At 37.0% G+C, this 17447-nt stretch overlaps 1 pseudogene; it reads left to right on the forward strand.

Annotated features, from left to right (window-relative positions):
* LOC105509530 lies at positions 1 to 2384 on the forward strand (annotated as a pseudogene).
* The last annotated feature ends 15063 nt before the right edge of the window (positions 2385 to 17447 follow it).

The raw sequence follows: 17447 nt of genomic DNA on the forward strand, positions 1-17447 counted from the left end.
ATGCGGAACTTCTGCGCTGCCCCTAACCGCACGCAGAAGAGCACGCAGTCCGACCTGGCCTTCTTCACGTTCCCGCGGGACCCGGCCAGATGCCAGAAGTGGGTGAAGAATTGAAGGATAGCAGATTTAGAAGACAAAACACCTGATCAGCTAAATAAACATTATCAATTATGTGTCAAACATTTTGAGACCTCTAGGATCTGTAGAACTATATACATTTTGCAAAGGCATCAGAAAACTAAATAATTGGTTTATTTCTCAAAATTAATTGAAGCAGATACTTGTGAAGTCATTGGGAGAGTCCTTAGAGGACAGTTCTTCGAGATAATGAAATACCAACAATATTTGATCTTACCAGTCATTTGAACAACACACAGAGTAGACACAGAAAACAAATAAAATAACTGAGTGAAGAAGAAATCAGGACACTGAAACAGAAAAAAATTGATAAAACTTCTGAACACGAACAAAAACATAAAGAAATCAACAATAGCAACGCTCAGAACCCCAGTGAAGAAGGGGGTGAAGGATAAGATGAGGACATTTTACCTCTAACCCTTGAAGAGAAGGAAAACAGAGAATAACTAAAATCTCTGTTTGAAATCTTGATTCCGATGGGAAAGCAAAACATACCTCTGGATGGATATGAGGCTGATGAAATCCCAGAAGATCCTTTTAGTCCAGATAACTTTCAAGCACTGCTGGAGTGTCAGATAAATTCTGGTGAAGAGTTTCTGAGAAAATGGTTTGAGACAACAGCAGTTAACACGTTGTTTTGTTCAGAAACACAGTAGAAACAGATGCTAGAGATCTATGAGAGCGGTATTTGAGAAGAAACTCTCAGAGAAGTGAGAGACTCACATTTCTTTTCCATTATCACTGATGATGTAGTGGACATAACAAGGGAAGAGCACCTACCTACCTGTGTTGGTGAGGTTTGTTGATGAATCTCATAACCTAAGAGAAGAATTTGTAGGCTTCCTGCCTTACAAAGCTGATGCAGAAATTTTGGCTGTGAAATTTCACACTATGATAACTGAGAAGTGGGAATTAAATATGGAGTATTGTCGTGGCCAGGCTTACATTGTGTCTAGTGGATTTTCTTCCAAAATGAAAGTTGTTGCTTCTAGACTTTCAGAGAAATATCCCCAAGCTATTTACATGCTCTACTCTTCCTGTGCCATAAATATGTGGTTGTCAAAATCAGTACCTGTTATAGGAGTATCTGTTGCTTTAAGAACAATTGAGGAAGTTTGTTCTTTTTTCCATCGATCGCCACGACTGCTTTTAGAACTTGACAATATAATTTCTGTCCTTTTTCAGAACAGTAAAGAAAGGGGTAAAGAAGTGAAGGAAATCTGCATTCTCCATGAACACGCAGGCATGATGCTTTTGAAATTTTAGTGGAACTCCATCAAGCACTTGTTTTATGTTTAGAGAGTATAAATAGTGACACAAATATTAGATGGAATAACTGTATAGCTGGCAGCGCATTTGTACTCCACAGTGCAGTAACAGATTTTGATTTCATTGTTACTACTCTTGTTCTTAAAAATGTCCTTTTACAAGAGCCTTTGGGAAAAATCTCCAGGGTCAAACCTCTGATGTCTTATTTGCATCCGGTAGCTTGACTGCAGTACTGGGTTCACTCAGTGGAGTGATGGAAAATATTGAAGTTTATCATGAATTTTGGTTTGAGGAAGGCACAGATTTGGCAATCAAATGATCTTCAAATGAAACTCCCTGGGAAATTCCGCAGAGCTCACCAGGGTAACTTGGAATCCCAGTTAACCTCTGAGATTTACTACAGAGAAACCCTAAGTGTCCCAACAGTGGAGCACATTATTCAGGAACTTAAAGATATATTCTCAGAACAGCACCTCAAAGCTCTTAAATGCTTATCTCTGGTACCCACAGTCATGGGACAACTCAAATTCAATACCTAGGAGGAACACCATGCTGACATGTTGTAGAAGTGGCTTATCCAATCCCGACACGCTCTCAGTCAACCTTCATTGTTGGAGAATCAAATAGAAACACAGGAGGAAAGATATAGAGCTTCCATCCACCATCTATGAAGCCCTCCATCTACCTGACATCAAGTTTTTTCCTAATGTATATGCATTGCTGAAGGTCTTGTGTATTCGTCCTGTGATGAAGGTTGAGAATGAGTGGTATGAAAATGGACGAAAGCATCTTAAAGCATATTTGAAGTACACTTTGACAGACCAAAGGTCAAGTAACTTGGCTTTGCTTAACATAAATTTTGATATAAAACATGACCTGGATTTAATGGTGGACACATATATTAAACTCTATACAAGTAAGTCAGAGCTTCCCACAGATAATTTGGAAACCATGGAAAATATCTAAGAGACTTTTAAAAATAGACTTTCTTTCTTTTTTTTTTTTTTTTTTTTTGAGACGGAGTGCAGGTGGCGCGATCTCTGCTCACTGCAAGCTCTGCCTCCCAGGTTCCCACTATTCTCCTGCCTCTGCCTTCTGAGTAGCTGGGACTACAGAGGCCAGCCACCACTCCTGGCTAATTTTTTGGCTAATTTTTTTGTATTTTTAGTGGGGACAGGGTTTCACCGTGTTAGCCAGGATGGTCTTGATGTCCTGACCTTGTGATCCACCCTCCTCGGCCTCCCCCAAAAAATAGGGTTTCTTATATTTGATATTTGGAAGTAAAGCAATAAGGTGTATGTAGGCCACTTAATCACTAAATATCTTTGCCTATAGGACTCCATTGAATGCAATAGCTATTGATAATCTACCTGCTTAAATGACCCCTGTTTGAACTCTCATGCTTTGAGGACCTATCTGTTCTTCCAGAAGAGAACATTGAAAGTGCCACGCTTCCTTCTGCATGATCTCTGCTGGTGGCACTCTGGAATTATTTTAGTTAAGTCATTTTAGACATAGCATTTATTATCACTGTGGATCTCTATTCATTGAGTACTAATGAATTCTTTGAAGAAATATATTTTGAAGAGGTGTGGGAGGAAGGAATACACTTTATAAAATATTATAGTGAAGCCCTCACTTGACCTTTGATTAATAGGAATTTTAAGTATGTGAAAAGTCTATACTGGACAGTTACAAGAAATTGCCAGAGAAAGAGAAGCTAGTGAGCTTGTCAAGCAAGGATTTCAAAGTGCCTTCTAGTTTTTTTGTAATCTACATTTAAGTAACTTCATACTTAAAAGTTACAAACATTCTGAGAGCAAATTGTAAATGTGATGCCACAGAACATCTAAAAATTTCAGTATGCATTTCGTCAAATAAAGGATACTCTCCAACATAGAACAAGAAATCAACATTAATACAATACCACTATCCAATTTATAGGCCTCATTCAAATTTTGCCAACTTTACCCACACTGTTTCTTCTCTGCTTTGGCCCATGATTCAGTTCAGGAATACACAATGCACTTGTCACATCCCTTTGGTGACATTCCATCTGAAACCATGTCTATCTTTCTTTGTTTTTCATCACCCTGACGATTTTAAAAGAGTACAGGTCTTTCATTCTTTAGGGGGTCTTCAATGTGGTCCATCGAATATTTCTTTATCACTGGACTTGAGCTGTCCTTTCTTGGAAGGAACACCTCAGAAACAATTTGTGCTCTTCCTAGAGGATCACATGAGGAGGTACACGATGCTAACACTTCCAGCCTTCACACGTCAAGGTTAATAAGTGATGTTAACCTCATTTTTTCAACAAAAATATACCATCCAATTCCTTCATAATTTATAAGTATTTTCTAGGGAGATACTCTGAAATTACAGTAGTGTCTAGTGTCACATCAAAATCTGCCCACCAACCTTAGCATCCGTTGATGATACCTGCCTGAAATAGCCACAACAATGATGGGTGTAAAATGATGATTTTCTATTTCTACCATTTCTTCTCCATTAATTACTTGGCATTCTACCATAAGAAAGATTTTTCTCCCCTATATGTTTCTTAATTTATGTATATAAATATGAACTCCTGAATCAATTTTTTGATGTGTGGTAATAGTATCATCATTATTTATTTTGATATTCAAATATTCTCAGATATGGTCACTGGAATCTCCTGCAGGCTAATTCCTGGATCCTTTTGACATTTAATTCTTTGCTCATTTAACAAATTTCTGGCACAAGATGTTCCTGACTCATTTTGTATTTTCCCTACTTCAACTTTGGGACCAGTCATTTCACTAAGGTATTTAGAAATCAAGATCTGGGCAAAAGGCGGACTTGTTTCTTCTGAGTTGTCCTGGCATTTAAACTTCTTAATGGATAGAGCAATCTATAAATGCACGTATGTACACATGTACATACACACACACATAAATGCACATGTTCTTGTCTATTTATATGTCATATATATTTTAAAAATCATGAATTCGCATGCATACCTTCATTTCCAAGGCAAAACCTCAGGATACTTTCTAGGCTTTCCCCCTTCAATTTTATAAACCCTTTTTCAGAAAGCAAGAAAGCTAGTTTCTCTATATGGTGGTTTCTTTGTTTAATCCCCATCTGTAGCCAATTGCCTTAATCTGCTGGTCACTTCTTCACCTTTTTGGCGAGCTCTGTGCCTTCATGTTTCCTCTCGTGACACGTTTGTCACCCTGCAGCCACCATAGTTCTATGACTTTTTAATGGATATTATTTGAGCTAAGTAGTTTAGAAATGGAGTATTGTTTGAAAATCACTATAGAGTCCCAAAGAACAATAAGGCCATATTGGTTTGGTCACTAGCTAAATGAAAAAAAAAAAAAAAGAAAAATGGTGTTTGTTGATATTATTTTACAGGTCACCAACTTTAACCATCTCCTTAGCAGACCTACTCTTCTGAGCCAGAAAATCTTTTGTCTTACAATCAAATATTCTAATTGCAATGTAATCTCCATTCCTCTATTTTGAGGCTCTCTCTCTCTGTCTCTCTATCTCACACACACACACACGCACATGCACACATATAAATGAGCTCATCTCCTCCTATCATCTTTTAGAAAATATTTAATGACCCAAGTTACCCTTTGACTTTCCTTCTTTATTTTAAATGAATACGAATTTCTATAATATTTCCTCATAGAAGGTATTTTATATCACTCAAATTGTTTTGAGGTCTGTAAGAGCAAGAAGAAATTATTTAACCCAAAAAACCAATTAATTGATTAACTAGTTAATTAAATGTATATAAACCATCATTTCCAGACACTCTGGCTAGTTGCTGGGAAAACAGTGAGAAATAATATAGAAAAGGATTCTGAAGTCTGAAAATTTGATCCTATATATAATAAAATTTAGTGTCATGCTGACCTTGAATCTCTCAATTCACTCAATTCCTCCATCTATCCACCATGCTATTTTTTTGTGCTTTGTTTGAACTCTCTCTGATTTCTTACCCAGAGATTATAAACTAGTAGCCTCATGGCCAAATCTGGGCAGATTTCACCTAGACAAGTTCAAAATCGCTTTTCGAATCAGTTATTAAAATTTGGAGATTTTACATAAAACTTGGGATGCAAACTTCTCTTGAAAAATCTTGTCAAGCAACACTAGTTCTACATCGCTACGTGGCGAAAACCAGCTGAAATCAATAGCTTCTGATCGCCTTTAGGTTGTAGAGTCTATTTACAGACTCCATCACTACCTATAGCGTCATACCCAATCTGCCTTTTTTCTCTTGCTTAGATTTCTTTTTATTGTTTTTAAAATTGAGAGATAAAATTATATGTATTTATCATGATTATTAATCTACTTCCCCCTTGCCTGGCCTTTTAATGCTTGGTTTGCAATTTCTGCTTTATATTCTTATATTATAATACACAAAAATTTAACTGCTCTGCACATCACTAATTTTTTTTTTTTTTTTTGAGACAGGGTCTCACTGTCACCCAGACTGGAGTGCAGTGACTTGATCTCAGCTCACTGCAACCTCTGCCTCCCAGGTTCAAGCAATTCTCCCGTCTCAGCCTCCTGAGTAGCTGGGACTACAAGTGCATGCCACTACGCCCAGCTAATTTTTGTATTTTTAGTAGAGACAGGTTTCACCATATTGGCCAGGCTGCTCTCGAGCTCCTGACCTCAGGTGACCCACCCGCCTTGGCCTCCCAAAGTGTTGCGATTACAGACGTGAACCACCACGATCAGCCCACATCACTAACTTTTATGTGCCGTACAACTTATAGAAAATTCATGAGCTAATGTGTAATCATTTTTTAAAGATTGAATTCTCCATAATATCTAATACAGTGATGGCAAAAATTGGATGGTGATACTCGTTTCAGGAAATTAAAATATTAGCAAGTAAGTCTGATTCATGAAATTAGTTTTGGTCCGTAAGAATTCCATGTTTTAACTTATGTGTAATACTTGTTTTGCTCCCATGTTTTCACACGATTTGATTTTGCTACGCAAGTTTTATAATACTTAATGCATTTTGATTCCATCCTTGTTTTTAGTGAGTTAACTAAAAACCCTCTTCACAGTCATATTTTCTACAGGCAATCGATTTTCCCTTCATGTTGTAATATTTTGTACTTCAAGTGAGATTCTGTGCTCAGACAAGCCTAGGTAGAGTGTACTTTAGCATACTCCAAAATGATCTTTATCTTTACCTTTGCTGAGCATTGACTATATCTGTTAGCAGTCACCATACTTTTCTGGCAAGGGTTTGTTTCTGACATTCAGTTTACTGGATAAATAAGTTTAAAAAATAGCTTTCAGAGAATCTGTAGGATAATAATATTAGATTAATGGTGGGAGAATTTCTCAGATATTCTACTACTTGAATTTATGTATGAGTGGGCATAACACTCTGTAAATTCACTTCAAATAAAATAAAAATAAAGAGCCCACTCTTGTGGAACTGAATATACAGCCCCTATCCACATTATCTGACTTTTTCCATGCAAAAGGAGTTTTGGTAGATGATGTCATTTCTTAGACTGATAAAAATTATTAGTACAGTTGAGTGATGGAATCACTATCTCTTTCAATCTGAATTGCATTATTCCTGGGCTCAAGCAATTATCACTTAACCTTTTCCTTTAGTGGCATCTTAGGTTTAGTCCAGGTAGTTTTGGAGTTTGGATGACTAGGTAGAAATAGTGCTTTTTGGTCTTGAAAGTATGAGTAGTATTTGGTAAATACATGTGAAAATTTCACAAAGGTTAAAAATTTGTTCACTAATGTGAATGTTTTCTACAATTTACAGGTTCTAAAATAGCTCTCATAAAAAATACATCGTTTTCCATTGAGGCATATTCTTTTCCCTATAATATACTTACATTAACAAAGTAATATCTGCATTTTCACCCCTTCTGTTTCTTTGCTTTTTTTCTGGGGGTATTCAGAAAGTAACATTAACTTAGTATTCTTTCCATGCCTTACAAAACAATGTGACTTTTCAAACGACAATAACATGTGGAAATAGGGACATTCCGAGTTTGAAACTTAGCATTTCACCTAGTGTTTCTTCTTGAGGTTTTATCTGAACTTAAGAAATAAAAAATTAAATTAAAGTAAAATTATAAAACAATTAAAAATATATCTGCTTACCTATGAGAGATGTCTGGTTATTTGGGTGTGAATAATGCCAACGAAGAAGAAAAAGAAAAAAAAAAAGCTCATTAGCAATCTTAATTAAAAGAGAGTTATAGCAACTGTCACATGTTTTAAACAATATGGAAATTCCCTTCTGCCAAAATATACTTGGCTCCTAAAAGTGGGGAATGCCTGCATATTTGTTTAAATATTTAAATTCCCTTTGGGCTTTGTCTTATGATAAAATTATATTGTCTGTTCATTGTTTTTCCTCTATCTGTTGGTTTCTTCTCTTTCCAAACCCAAAGGGCATGTCTGTAAGGGTCTTGCCTGTTCCCTGAATGAAGAACATATTTGTAATAAAAGGTTCTTTGTTAGAGGATGGGGCCATTTCACAATAAAGGCATTGATATTAAGATGGTAAAATTTGTGAGCTTTTTTATGAATAGAGACTTCCAATGATTTTTCAAATGTCTATATAAATGCACTATGAAATTTGAGCAGAATAGTCTTGGTTAAAAAAAAAAAGGATAATATTGGCTGAAATTACCTTTGAATGATTCCAGTTCAGAGACCTTGCCTCCCTTGAAACATTCCTTTCATTTATGCCTTCCTGTAAAGGCCAACTATTTTTGAGCTCTGTCACCAGAATTTTATACTCCAGGATCTGTTTTGTTAGGGAATCCTGAGGGCTGCCTGCTATCTCAGCTTGATGATTCCATCCCATTATATACCATATTTTACCTCTTCAGAGTCAGGTTTTTTGACTGCTATAGGCAACACAGAAAATTTTACATATCTCCACCCATGTTTACTTTGCAAATTCCTAAAAATAAGATAAACAACAGGTAAACAAGCCATACTAATATGCTAAAAAGAAAGGACTATTTTCCTTATTTCACAAGCAGATGAAAATATTTATTATATAAATAAATATATGTATATACAAATCTGTTTATCCATCTATCTATGTGTTTGTATATTTGCATTTTACATGATGTTTTGGTGACCATACCTTTTTCTTGCTTATTTCCTTTTCATAAAGAAATTGTTTTTTCTTGATATTGCAATTTTGAAACCAACATTCTTGTAGATATACATTTACCCATACCATTTAAACTCTTTTTTTTTTTTTTTGCAAGATTTATCTCATGCTCTCTGGTTAAATTAAATAATTTTATAGCTGATGTGAATGATTAAAAATCATGCTGCTTTGTAGTTATAATTCATAAGGATCAAAGGCAATATTATTCCATAATCCCTTTCTCAAAAAGAATTGTCTATTTTTTCTTTTGCATTGTGATAGTGTTGAGGTTTCAAGATTCTTCTTGCTGTCGTGATCTAAATAACCCAGAGGCTCTGCAAAGATTTTTACTGGTTTTCCACTGTCCTGAATTTTAGCTGGCCTCCATGACCAATGTAGAACTCAGTGATGACTGGTTGAAGCTGCCTTTGCAAAAATTATAATAGTGAGAAAATTATGATGGTGAAAGAGTGAGCTAACCAATTTCATCTTGCCTTTAACCACCAAACTGCCTTTTGTGATTCCTGGGAGTAGGCCAAGCTAACTTTGGGAGTGATTTATGGTTTAAATGATAATCGTCCTTCCCAAAATTAAGCCACTTTTATAAAACTAATAAAAGGCCTGAATTCTGTTAAAATACAGGTATAAACAATCACCAGCCATTGTTCTGGAGGCCATAAGATTTGTAACTTCCTCAATTACTCCTGTAAATGACATCACTATTGTAGAACCTTAGCTTGGCCTTTTGAGGTATCTTTTCAGACTTTTGCATTTCTGATAATGAGTTGACTCCACCCAGATCCGTGACTCACAACAACTGGCCCTGTGGCTCCCATGCAGAAGTGGACCCAGTGTACAAGGACCATTTTCCACATTCCTAGGATTGTGTCTCCAACCAATTAGCTGCAACCATTCCCTAGCCCACTGCCTGCCAAAAGCTATCTTTAAAATATCTTAGCCTCTAAATTTTGGGGGAGGCTAATTTGAGTAATAAAAAACTCCATCTTCCATTTAGCTGGCTCTATATGTATTAAACTCCTTCTCCATTATAATCCCCCTGTCTTGATAAACAGGCTCTATTTGGACAGTGGGCAAGATGAACCCATTGGGCAGTTATATGGCAGGGGAAATAGTCACAAAATGTGATTTTAAGATTCATGTTGGCTGGGCGTGGTGGCTCATGCCTGTAATCTCAGTACTTTGGGAGGCCAAGGTGGGCAGATCACCCGAGGTCAGGAGTTCAAAACCAGTCTGACCAACATGGAGAAACTTTGTGCCTATTAAAAGTACAAAATTAGCCAGTGTGGTGGTGCATACCTGTAGTCTCATCTACTTGGGAGTCTGAGGCAGGAGAATCACTCGAATCTAGGAAGCAGAAGTTGTGGTGAGCTGAGATCGCGCCATTGCACTCCAGCCTGGGCATCAAGAGCAAAACTCCATTAAAAAAAAAAAAATGTCATCTTAAACTTCAGCTTGGAACCTGAGCAACCCATTGGACGGCATTAGCCCTCTTGCTTGGTCCTTAAATGTGTGTGGGAACTTCTGCTTCAACATCTTTGTCCCGGTTCTTCTTCCTCAAATCTAATTGTCTCACATTTTGTAGTCTTTATCCAAATGTAATAGTTTCAGTGTAGCCTTCCCTTGGACAACTAATGCTACATTTTATAGGCTAGAATAAATGTTTGTTTTAAATATACTCTTTAGTTTAAATATTAGCCTAGTTAACATTCCCCGTGTAAATACAAACTATTTTTTCATGTAAAAAATAGACAATATGTTTACAATTACAACTTATCATCATCTAACATATATTTGTATTGACTGATCACATTACTACTTGAATGTAGGCTTTGCAAGATCAAGGATTATTTGTGTTTTGTTTCTGGCTCCCTAGGGTCAAGAACAGAACCTAGTACATTGTAAACAATAAATACATGTTATATGAATGCTTCTTGCACTTCATAGCTTTGGATCAGCACTAAAAAGTGCATTTGACTAAGAACACTAGACCAGCTATTAGTCTGATTCAGCAGATATGCATTCCTTTTCTAGGAGAAGCCCCTACTCTATCAGCAGTTTCCGATCATAGGTTCCCAATGGTGGTCAAGAGGTTGGTCACTTGGTATTTCAAACACCTGAAAGAAATTGTATACCTAAGCAAAGAGGAAGTCTTTTCTTCTTTCACTGATTGGTATAGGTGTAAGGGACTGGTAAACATATGAGTTGGGGTGGTGCAAAAAAATGTTTCATCAAATATTAATATTTTTAATTAAAAATGGGAAAACAAATTATATAATAAATAGTTCATTTGGCTTGAAACCACATCTTTCAAACATTTGTTCATAGTAAGTGTATTATAAAACAGTTTTTAGTGGTAAAAATATGAGGACTCACATTTTATGTGTTCAATTTAGAATGTGTTAAGTATGTAATATGATCTTTGCATAATATTGAAGTGCTTTGGCATAATTTAATGACTGGTCCTAAACTTCAAATGATTTATAATCTACATAGAATAACAGAGGACATAAAATGATAAAATATAAGAAATACAAGTAATAAATTATAATTTTACTTATTTCTTATTGTATAAATATATGTATAAAATGCATAGATATGTATAAATACATCAATTATGTCTATAAATTATATATAATAAAATGCTTCTCCAAAATGTGATATTAAATAAAATGATGCACAGTGAAGAGAGGAGTTGATGAAAAAGTGTTTGATTGAATCTGTTTCTATCTTTACAGCATTCACTGGCCAAACAATTTGAAGAAAATTGGAATATAATGTAATCTGTTGTCAGCTGACTCAGAGCAGACTCAGACTCTTTTGAAGACTCAGGTGTGTATTTATGATGATGACTCCTTATACTCTGTGTAGAGTTCATTCTGGTGATTCCCACTTTCTAGCTACTTCAGTTCTGATAAATGGAAGACCATTGTATAAGTGGAGGACTCATGTTACAGGTAAGCTCCCTTTTTCTAAATCAGTAACAAATAAGTATCCTCATGATAAGATCTCTAAAAATCAGGCATCCTGCCAATTTACTACTTAGAAAATTACATTTTGTCAATCTAAATCCCCTATGTAATTGTATCAGGATAGAGTCTTAATTTTCCATCCATTAATGTTCTTTCATTTTTCCTTAGAAGTGTTTGCATTTTTGTAATTCAGAAAATAATTGTAAGGAATGATTCTGATCATCTGGTATCATCTTGAGAAATGTACAACTTGTGCAGATGAATCTCTGATCTTCTCTGGCCTTCCAGCATCCATATCTCCCTATTCTGACACTAGCACAACAGTCTGTGCTAGCTCTTAGTCTGTGAGACTTGGGGTGGTCCAATCGGGGTTGTCATGTGACTCACTTAGTATTTTCATCCCCCTGGCCTCAGTGACTGGTTCAGGGAAGAAAAATGACCTATCTAACTCAATCTGAGCTTAGTCATACATTCAATCAACCTTGAGCAAGGTACCATAAGTTCTGGGGATATAGCAGTAAAAACAGAAAGAAAAAGCCCCTCTACACATGGGGCTTGCTTTCTAGTGGAAACGTCTTTTGTGATTTCAAAAAAAAAAAAAAAAAAAAAAAAGACATTCTTCTGGGGAAAGAGACATTATTTAATTCTGTTAGACTTAGAACTCTGAGCATGTAAGTGTGGAGCTGCTGAAACCTAAGAAAGAATTCCAAACAGAAGAAAATGCGGCTGAAATAAAAGCAAGTGAGATGAAGCCTTGAATATCCCTCAAGTCAAAATATGTCTGGTCGTCCTTTAAACCCTTGGATGTCTAAAGTTAGCTTGACACCTAGATTTTCTTTCTTTCTTTTTTTTATTTTTCTGAAATGGAATCTCACTCTGTCACCCAGGCTGGAGTACAGTGGTGCAATCTCGGCTCACTGCAACCTATTCTTCTTGGGTTCAAGTGATTCTCCTGCCTCAGCCTCCCAAGTAGCTGGGACTACAGGTGTGCACCACCACACCTGGCTAATTCTTATATTTGTAGTAGAGACGGAGTTTCACCACATTGGCCAGGATGGTCTCTATCGCTTGACCTGATGATCCACCCACCTCAGCCTCCCAAAGTACTGGGATTGCAGGCTATGAGCCACCGCACCAGGCCAAACACCTAGATTTTCAATGATATGAGCCAATTAAATATTTTGAATTAACCTAGTTTTGATGGAGTTTTAGCCACTTGAAATGGTAAATGTCCTGATTTACCTGCCAACAGTGATCTGGGTACATTGTCACTACAGTTGCACCCCCTCTGTGTTTATGTGTGGAAATGATGAAACAGACCTGTGTGATCCATCCATGGGCTCCCAGTTGGATTCTTGATCGACCTGGCATAGCCTGAAGAAGAACAGATCAGGAAGACATTCTTTAGTGTTATTGCTAGTACATTTTTCTGTAATGAGTCAGGGACACTCTGAGGTAGGTTACAACACTTTATAACAGTGGGTTTTAATGTTTTCAAATAATTTATGAACAATTTGAGAATCCAACTGAAGTTATAGTGGCCAAATGCTTACATACAAATCCAATTCAGTTTTTCCATACATTTTCAAGTTTTCCAAACACCCCCCAAAACCTCATGGTAGTTCTAAGTTATTTTATGCCATCTAAACTTTTATTTATTGTCTTGGTCTAGAACTCTTTCCACAATTTACCTAATGTCTGAATACTGAAAAAATAAAATAAACTGCCCAAGGGATTCACCTTGTGTGTTGCCTAGACAGAGCCTATTGATCAAGGCAAGGGAATTGCAATAGAGAAAAAGTAATTCATGCAGAGCTGGCTGTACAGGAGGCCGGAGTTTTATTATCACTCAAATCACTCTCCCTGAGCACTCGTAGAACAGAGTTTTTAAGGATAACTTGGTGGGCTGGGGGAAGCCAGTGAGCCAGGAGTGCCGATTGGCCAGAGATGAAATCACAGGGAGTCGGAACTGTCTTCTTGCTCTCAGTCAGTTCCTGGGTGGGGACCACAAGATCAGATGAGCCAGTTTATTGATCTGGGTGGTGCCAGCTGATCTCTTAAGTACAGGGTCTGCAAAATATCTCAAGCACTAATCTTAAGGAGCAGTTTAGAAGGGTCAGAATCTTGTAGCCTCCAGCTGCATGACTCCTAAACCATAATTTCTAATCTTGTGGTTAATGTTAGTCCTACAAAGGCAATCTAGTCCTCAGGCAAGAAGAAGGTCTGCTTTGGGAAAGGGTTGTTACCTCTTTGTTTAAACTATAAACTTTAAACTAAGTTTCTCCCAAAGCTAGTTCAGCCATGCCAGGAATGAACAAGGACAGCTTAGAGGTTAGAGGTTAGAAGCAAGATGGAGTCAGTTAAGTTAGATCTCTTTCACTATGTTAGTGATAATTTTGCAAAGGTGGTTTCATATACACACACAAGAAATCCCCAAAAAACAAAAACAAGCTTTCCTGATTATGTCCTTATCCCTTCACTTTCATTGCCCTTCATACTTAAGTCATCCTTCAGTTTAGGTACCTTCCATGCAGTCTACACTGTTTCCTGCCTCTTGTAAATAATAGCTCACCTTTTTTGAGTACTTTCTGAATGTAAGTGCTCAATCTCACTTATTCCTTACAATAGCTCGGTGAAGAAGGTCCTACCATTTCCCACATTTGGCATATAATGAAATTGACCTTTTCAGGCTCAGGAAATCATCTAAGGTCAGTTAATAAGGATGTGGAAGAACTGAATTTTGAATCCAGATCAATCTGTCAGTGTACTTAAAAAATTCTGAGACCGGGCATGGTGGCTCATGCCTGTAATCCCAGCACTTTGTAGACTGAGACAGGCAGATCACTTGAGGCCAGGAGTCCCAGACCAGCCTGGCCAACATGCTTAAATCCCATTTCTACTAAATATACAAAAGAATTAGCCAGGTGTGGTGGTGCACGTCTGTAATCCCAGCTACTCAGGAGGCTGAGGCAGGAGAATCTCTTGAACCCAGGAGGAGGAGGTTGCAGTGAACCGAGATCATGCCACTGCACTCCAGCCTGGGTGACACAGCTAGACTCTGTCTCAAAAAAAAAAAAAAAAAAAAAAAAAATACCTCTACACACTCCCCTTTATATTTTCTGGTCCCAATTTGTGGACTTTTCAGGTCCAACCTGACTCTCTCTTTCGTTCCATCATTCTGTTTTGAGTTTCTCTCCCATATGTTTCCAGACTTACTGTGGAAGGCCGTGCACACTCTACAGTTATGATACTAGTTTTGACTTATGCCACATTGTGGAAAAGAATGTTTATGTCCTACAAAAAGACTTTGTTGTTTTAGATCAGAGAACACTGCTGTCCTGGGAGTGTCAGGGAGAAAAGCATGCCCATGACAAATGAAATAAACGTTCTTGTAGTGTTTTTTTGTTTTTCTACTTTAATTTGACTGCAAATACAGCAAAATAGCCATATTTTAAAGATTGTCAGAGACTGGCAGAAATTCCTGTTTATCAGTTTTTTTTTAAGTTATTTTCTGCCCACATAATATGGGTCAAAAACTGTACATAGTTGCCAAATTACTGGCCAATGCTTTAAAAGAATTATTGCAAAATTATAGAATTTTTAAGTTCAAAAGTATGTAAAAGATCAACATTTCAACACTATTTACTGAGGTTTTTCTAATGGGCCATGATTTATTCTTTTGTAGTAAACAACTGGATATTTGAGTATTAAAAATATTCTATTACTATAAGATGAAGGAATGTGTGATGGTTAACATTGAATGTTAACTTGACTGGATTGAAGGATGCAAAGTATTATTCCTGGGTGTGTCTGTGAGGGTGTTGCAGAAAGAGATTAACATTTGAGTCAGTAGACTGGGAGAGGCAGACCCACCTTCAATCTTAGTGGGCACCATCTAACCAGCTGCCAGTGCAGCTAGAATAAAGTAGGCAGGAGATGATGGAAGAGCAGACTTGCTGAGTCTTCCGGTCTTCATCTTTTTCTGTTCTGGATGCTTCCTGCTCTCAAATATTAGACTCCAAGTTCTTCAGCTTTTGCGGCACTTGGACTTAACCAGTGATTTGCCAGGGGCTTTCAGGTCTTCAGCCACAGACTGAAGGCTGCACTGTCTGCTTCCCTACTTTTGCGGTTTTGGAACTCAGACTGGTTTCCTTGCATCTCAGCTTGCAGACAGCCTATTGTGGGACTTCACCTTGTGATCGTGTGAGCCAATACTCCGTAATAAACTCCCCTTCATATATACATCTATCCTATTAGTTCTGCCCCTCCAGAGAACCCTGACTAATACAGATTTGAGGGACAACACTGTTATTAAGTCATCAACCTTTCTTTGACCTCAAAAACCCTGGAAACCATAGGATCCTATGGACAATTTGTTTCCAGCATCCTGAGCTCTTAATTCATGTGATTATACTATGGCACCAGTTAGACCTAAAAGTAGATGTGAAGCAAGACGTCTCCGGAGTCTTATTTATTCCTATATATCTCCCTCTCCACTGAATTTTTTTTGGAACTGGCTTCCTTAGTCTTGCCCCATATTACCTCTATTCAATTTGTTCCTTTCTGTTCTATATCCTGAATTTAGTCATTTCCCACTAATAAAGAATCCATAGCTTTCTCAAATAAGATATAGCTAGATAAGCTATAAAGATAATGGAAAACAAAATTAATAGAGTTTTAGGGATTCTGGAACATCTAGCTACCAAGTATCCAGAAAAAAAAAATGGCAGATACAAAATTTTTCTACCATACAATATTACCTGCTGTCAAGTCCTGACTTTCTGTTACACAAATGAGGTGACGCCAAATGACGTAACGTTGGCAACACTAATTATGCATTGAAATTGTTGTTCTTTCTCTATAACTAATAGGGTATAATAGTTATTTCTCTGTAGCTAATAGAGTATAATAGTGTCCAATAATGTAGCTACTTGCCATATGTGGTCATTTAAATTACTTAAAATTAAAAAAAAAAATGAATTCTTTAGTTGCACTAGCCACATTTGAAGTGCTTAACAGCCACATATGACTAGTTACTACCATATTGGATATCACAGATATGGAACATTTTTATCATCTCAGAAAATTCTCTTAGACAATGCTGCTATTCTAGCATTTCTTTAGACCAGAGCTTCTCAAATTTTAATATGCACAAGGATCATGTGAGAATGAATATTCTTATTCAGTATGTCTGGGATGTGGTTTGAGATTTTCATTTCCTTTAAAAAATTTAAAAATTGATGTATAAAAGTTGTACATATTTTGGGGGTACATGTGATATTTTGACACATGTATACCAGTCATCCCCAACCTTCTTGGTGCCAGGGACCAGTTTTGTGGAAGATAATTTTTTTATGGGGTGAAGGTTGGTTTTGCCATGAAACTGTTCCACCTCAGATCATCAGGCATTAGATTCTCATAAGATGCACGCAACCTAGATCCTTCACATACACAGTTCACAATAGGGTTCGTGCTCCTATGAGAATCTAATGCTGCCACTGATCTGGCAGGAGGCGGAGCTCAGGTGGTAATGCTAGCTCACCCACCATTCTCCTCCTGCTGTGCTGTGTGTCCCTATCAGGCCACGAACCATACTGGTCCATGGCCCAGGAGTTGGCGACCACAGATGTGTAATATACAATGTATACTGATCAAATCAAGGGAATACACATCACCTCAAACATTTATCTTTTCTTTGTATTGGAAACATTCCAATTCTTTTCTAGGTATTTTGAAATATGTAATAAATTATTAACTATAATTTCCCTACTGTGCTATTGGATACTAGAGCTTATTGCTTCTATCTAACTGTATTTTTGTGCACATTAAGCAACTTCTCTTCATCCCCACCTCCCTTCCCAGCCTCTACCAATCACTATTCTACT

This window comes from Colobus angolensis, unplaced genomic scaffold, assembly GCF_000951035.1.
Source record: "Colobus angolensis palliatus isolate OR3802 unplaced genomic scaffold, Cang.pa_1.0 Scaffold177, whole genome shotgun sequence".
NCBI lineage: Eukaryota > Metazoa > Chordata > Mammalia > Primates > Cercopithecidae > Colobus > Colobus angolensis.